General features: G+C 36.4%; 1 protein-coding gene across 1 annotated transcript in view; it reads right to left on the reverse strand.

The window, feature by feature from the left end:
* LOC138741349 (protein 4.1-like) overlaps positions 1-5,289 on the reverse strand; it is a 124,615-nt gene extending 119,326 nt beyond the window's left edge. The window contains exon 1 of the mRNA XM_069895267.1: positions 5,196-5,289. The gene's annotated coding sequence lies outside the window, so the exon portion shown is untranslated. The remainder of the gene's footprint in view (positions 1-5,195) is intronic.
* Positions 5,290-6,000: the final 711 nt, after the last annotated feature.

The following is a 6,000-nucleotide window of genomic DNA, read 5'->3' on the forward strand; positions in this document are numbered from 1 at the left end:
AATACATTTAAAAGGAGCTTAAAGGCTATAGAGAAATATTATTTATTGAATATTTTGTTTCTCATTTGTTAATGCTTCTTCTGGAAAGAGTTTAACCAAAACTATTATTAAACATTTATTTTAATAAGAAAAAGTTTAACATTACATATGTTGAAAGAAGAGAAAACATGCAGATGTGGTTGAAAATTTTCAATAAATATTTAGTTTTGCCCACGACTTAGTCCAAGTTTTTAATTTTGGCCCTCTGTGAATTTGAGTTTGACACCCCTGTCTTATGGTCTTTACTACCACTGGTTACTGTTACTGAAAATAATTTAAAAAGGAACTGAAAAGTAAAACAAAAATCCCAAGAAGGAGGTAATTAAGAATGAAGTATGTAGCACATCTTCCTTGTGCTGTACTTATACTCACAACTTAAAATGTGATAATGAGTTTACTGACATATACACCAAAATTCTTACATGCTGCAGCTGAACAGGTAGTTAGAAAAAATGTAATTACTAAAAACAACAATGATATACTTAATTGAATTAAAAAGAAACCTCCACATCCCGTCAATTATGTCAAACCTATTTCTAATATGGAAGCAGATCAAAACATCCACTCTTCACGCAAAACTCTGAGCACTGCAAACAATTTACCAAACCATTCTTAAATAACAATCAAAACCCTAATGCAATAGGAGCAGGAAACCAACATTATTTCTCTCATTTCCACTAAAGGAGATGTTTGGGTACTATATTGAATGTAAAAAGAATCTTAAGTAAGAAATTAGAAAAGCTAAAAGAAGGTATAATGTAGCTATAGCAAGCAGAGTGAAAATAAATACAAAGGGTTTTTATAATTATGTTAATAGCAAAAGGAAAGTGAGAGACAAAATTGGTCCAATAGAGAATCAGAAAGGACAAATGTGTGAGGAGCCAAAAGATATGGGGGAGGTCTTGAACAATTTATTTTCCTCAGTATTTCCTGAGGAGAAGGATATTGAACTGTGCAGGGTAACGGGGGTAAATATGGAGACTATAGTGATTAAGAAAGAGGTAGTACTGGAGCTTTTGTAACATAATAAAGATGGACAAATCTCCAGGTTCTGACAGGATTTTCCCCAGGACCTTGAGAGAAGTTAGTGAGGAAATAGCAGAAACTCTGGCAGTGATTTTTCAAATGTCATTAGAGACGGGTATAGTGGCGGAGGATTGGCGTGTTGCGCATGTGGTTCTTTTGTTTAAAAGGGTTCGAGGAGCAAGCCTAGCAATTATCGGCCTGTAAGTTTGACATCTGTGGTAGGTAAATTGATGGAAAATGTTCTTAGAGATAGTACATAAGGAGGGACAGGGTCTGATCAGGGACACGCAACACGGATTTGTGCGTGGAAGGTCGTTTTTGACCAATCTTGTTGAATTTTTTATTTATTGAATAGGTGACTAGGAATGTTGATGAGGGTAGAGCAGTGGATGTTGTCTCTATGGACTTCAGTAAGGCCTTTGATAAGGTTCCACATGGGAGGTTAGTTAGGAAGGCTAAGTTCTTGGGTATTAATTTGGAGATAGTCAAATGGATTCAACAGTGGCTGGAAGGAAGGTGCCAGAGAGTAGTAGTAGATAATTGTCTGTCAGGATGAAGGCCGGTGACAAGCGGTGTTCCTCAGGGTTCGGTATTGTTGGTCATATATATTAATGATCTGGAGGATGGGGCGGTAAATTGGATTAGTAAATATGCAGGTAATACTAAAATAGGGGGAATTGTGGGTGATGAAGAGGGTTTTCAAAGATTGCAGAGGGATTTAAACTGCTTAGAGGAGTGGGCAGAAAGATGGCAGATGGAGTTTAATGCTGATAAGTGTGAGGTGCTTCATTTTGGAAAGAATAATCAAAGCAAGACATATGTGGTAAATGGGAGAGCATTGAAGAATGTAGTGGAGCAGAAAGATCTAGGAATAACAGTGTATTGTTCCCTGAAGGTAGGAGAGCATGTGGATATGGTGGTGAAGAAGGCTTTAGTATGCTTGCCTATATAAATCAGTGCATAGAATATAGGAGTTGGGAAGTAATGATGAAACTGTACAAGGCATTGGTGAGGCCAAATTTAGAGTACTCTGTGCAGTACCGATTTATAGGAAGGATATTAACAAAATAGAGAGAGTGCAGAGAAGATTTACAAAAATGTTGCCTGGGTTTCACCATCTGGAATACAAGGAGCGTTTGAGCAAATTAGGTCTTTATTCCTTGGAATGTAGAAGGCTGAGAGGGGATTTGATCGAGGTGTTTAAGATAATGAGAGGGATAGATAGAGTTGATGTGGAAAGGCTTTTCCCATTGAGAGTAGGAGAGATGGATACAAGAGGTCATGGGTTGAGAGTTGACGGGCAAAGGTTTAGGAGTAACTTGAGGGGGAACTTCTTTATCAGAGAGTGGAATGGGCTTCTGGGAAAAGTGGTGGAGGCAGGGTCAATTTTGTCATTTAAGAAAGAGTTGGATACGTATATAGAAAGGAGGGGGATGGAGGGATATGGGCAGAGTGCTGGTAAATGGGATTAGAGGAGGGTGCTTGGATCAGTGCGGACTAGAAGGGCCAAATTGGTCCGTTTCCATGCTTTAATTGTTATATAGTTAAATAAGCACTCACAATAGACCCAACGTAAACAAAGATAAAGATACATAGCCAACATTTCAAGCTTGAGCTCTTCACTAATTCAATCCATGAGTCTGCAGACTTTCGTGTTTTACTCCTTTCTTGTAAACATTTTTGGTCGTATTAAGGGGAAAAGAACAGTGGAATAATCAGTCATACATCATCCCTTCTTAAGCAATTCTAGCCCAGAGAAAGCTGATGCATGGCCAAGTTAGTCTACAAATTATTTAGATCCTAGTTCTTCCCAAATACTTTTCCCTGTTGGACTGATTATTATTTCTACTCCAAATCTGTAAACAAATGAAAGCAGAAAGTCTAAATGTTGTGTTATTCACCATTCTTCATTGGTGAAACTGCTACTTACCAGATGGTAGAAGTTTTTCCAAAAAATAATCTCACAATCATTGACAAGGGTGATATTTATCGAGAAGGCAGTGGTAAACAACCTTTTGAAACCATTAGATCTTCTTGCTTTGGTCTCCAGCAATGCTGTTGGGGGTGGAGTTCCAGGGATGAGGGATGGCGTTGCATTTTCAAATCAGGAATGGTGAGAAAATGTGAGATGGACACAAAGATTTAGTTTTGAGAGGTGCTTTCAGGGTAGCCTGGGCAAGCAGCAGCAATGCATTTTGTAGATGGCGTACATTACAACCAGTGTGGGATGTCAAATGGAGGGCCAATCAAGTAGTGGAGATGCCCAACTCCTTATGCCTATCAAATGGAGACCTCTGGAAAACTAAGATGAAAAATTGAAGTGAATGAAGTTGCCACAAAATTAAGTCAAGAGAGTAGATTTGGTGCTTTGGAAGGAGCAAAATATTGAATTTCAATGAAGTTAAAACTTTACAACATTGAAGACGAGGAATTTCTAAACTATTATAAATCCAGTGGCCTGTACATTAACTTAATTTTACTGAGGCTCCTTGGTGCCGCGCGCCTTGATACAGCAGACTGTTGCTTTCATTTCTGGAACTGAATTCATTTGTCAGTGTTTGGACCAAGGTTGTAATTTGGTCTGGATTTGGGTGCTGCTCACAGAATGGAGCATCAGTGAGCAAGGATTGTAAGCGGTGCCCTATACACCGTATTAAAATGTAATTTCTCCCTCAATCACAAGCACACCACACTGTAGTGTGTGCTATCTACAGGGTATGTACCGCCAAATAACCTGCTGAGGTTTCTTCAAATCCACTGAGAAAACTCATAACCTGAAACTTTGAAGAACAAGGACTGGAGGTGAGCACATACACATCCTTCATGGATGTTGAATCAAAAATCTAGTAGCAATTCCAGAATACTTTTGTTATACAAGATGTAATGGCCCAAGAAAGCAGTTCAGTACAATATTGCTGAAGGCAGTAAATACTAGCCTTGTTTGTGGCATTTACTATGAATAAAAAGGTGCATTCATTGTATAAACACGTCATTACTCAAATATTGCAGTATTTTACATTCAGTGAAGCTATCAAAATAACTAAAAGTTGCTCTTCAAAAAGATCATACTAAAATAATACCTAAAAAATGTTAAAAATTGTTCCTCTAATCTGTTGAACTCCAGAGACAAATTAAAAATTTACAACTACTTATCTGTCACTATTGAAGAATTGTCTTGAATAGAAAAAGTAAATCCATGTACTGAGAATTATGATGGTCTAGTAAGATGTCAATCAGTATACTTAACAGTGAAAACACAAAGTTGGAGAAACTCAGCAGATCAAGCAGTGTCCTTTATATAGCAAAGGTAAAAATACACAACCGACCTTTCAGGTTTCAGCTCTTCATCTAGGTATCGGAATGCCTGCTGACATTTTCTCCATACCTTGATGAAAGGCTCAAGCCCAAAGCATCAGTTATCTATTTTTACCTCTGCTTTATAAATGACTCTATTTGATCTGCAGAGTTTCTCCAGCTTTGTAGTTTTACTTCAACCACGGTGACTGGAGATCTTCATGCTTAACTTCAGCAGATTTATTCCAAACTTTTACTCATTGAACTATTACAAAGAAAATCCCAGAGTGACATTTTTGTCCATAGATTTTAGTACATCTTCATTACAGGTATGATTTAGAGCTCACAAAAATTGCGTCAGCCAAGTAACAGATATCATCAATCCAAAAGTGCATGCTGTTTACCATACAGTTAATAAATAACATTAGCTCAAATTCAGTTGTTTGTTTTAACTTACAACTAAAAGTTTCTTTTTATGGTTGTTGTTTAAATGAAGATCGCAACATTGCTTTTTATATGATTTTAATTAAGTGCAAAGGAAATTGAGTTTGGGATTCCCAAGAGCCAGAAACAGTTGGGGACCATGAAACAGGAAACAAAAGATAAAATTATAAATGTCGAGCACTGGAAAATGATTATTGAAATGTAATAGAACACAACATGAGACCAACATTCCAGCAATATTAATACTAATATGGTTAAAAGATTCATGCTTTATAATAAATCTCAACTACATCATCAGTTCAACTCAGGGACAATGGTCAATAAATGGCTAAAGCATTGGTATTAGATTAAAACTAATTTTAAGAAAGTTATAAACGTAATTCCGTACTTACCAAAATGATAATCACACCATTTGTTTGCACAACAACCATTTTCATCCGAAGTATTGCATGGAAAATGAAGGAGAAAAAGAATTTCAGATGTTAAATCCAATGGTCAACCAGTATCAAAATTTACATAGAACACCAATGAAGTTTGGATTTAGATCACTAACTCAATGACACTATGTACTGGTAGTGTTCTACTTAATCATGAATACCTAAAAAATGGTACCTCTGAAATACCATATAAATTAAAATAATGGACACATTTGGAACAGATATCAAACTTCTACCAATTTTAGTCTGAAAAAAAATTAACATAAAGCTTATGATCGAGGACTGACATTTAACCATTTAACGCAAATAGTTTGAATCAAAAGAGATGGGAGGACAAGCCATTGGCATGTTTAAAATAATAAGTAACATGCCTATATTTTTGTTGCACTGCATCACTCCTGGAGATGCAAGATAGAAAATGATTTGTTTCTGTTAGCACTGGTTTGTTGGATGGGGGATGTGTTCCAAAGTTGACCATAACATTGTTCTGTGACTCATGATGCCAACACCATCTAATGACTTAGGTATTAAAATACATCAGCTAAATCAACCAAAAAGCAAAGAAAAATTCTCATAAACCAAACTGGAGAAAACATTTATAAAACATTTCCAGCATCAAATAGTAGAAATTAATACATTATTTAGTCACAATCCTGTACAATATTTAACATCTGCCATTGTTTCAGAGTATTTCACTAATCGTCTGCAGATTACACCTTCAAAATAAACATGGCATTACGAGCTCCTCTTTCATTTAGTG

Source organism: Narcine bancroftii, chromosome 8, assembly GCF_036971445.1.
Source record: "Narcine bancroftii isolate sNarBan1 chromosome 8, sNarBan1.hap1, whole genome shotgun sequence".
NCBI lineage: Eukaryota > Metazoa > Chordata > Chondrichthyes > Torpediniformes > Narcinidae > Narcine > Narcine bancroftii.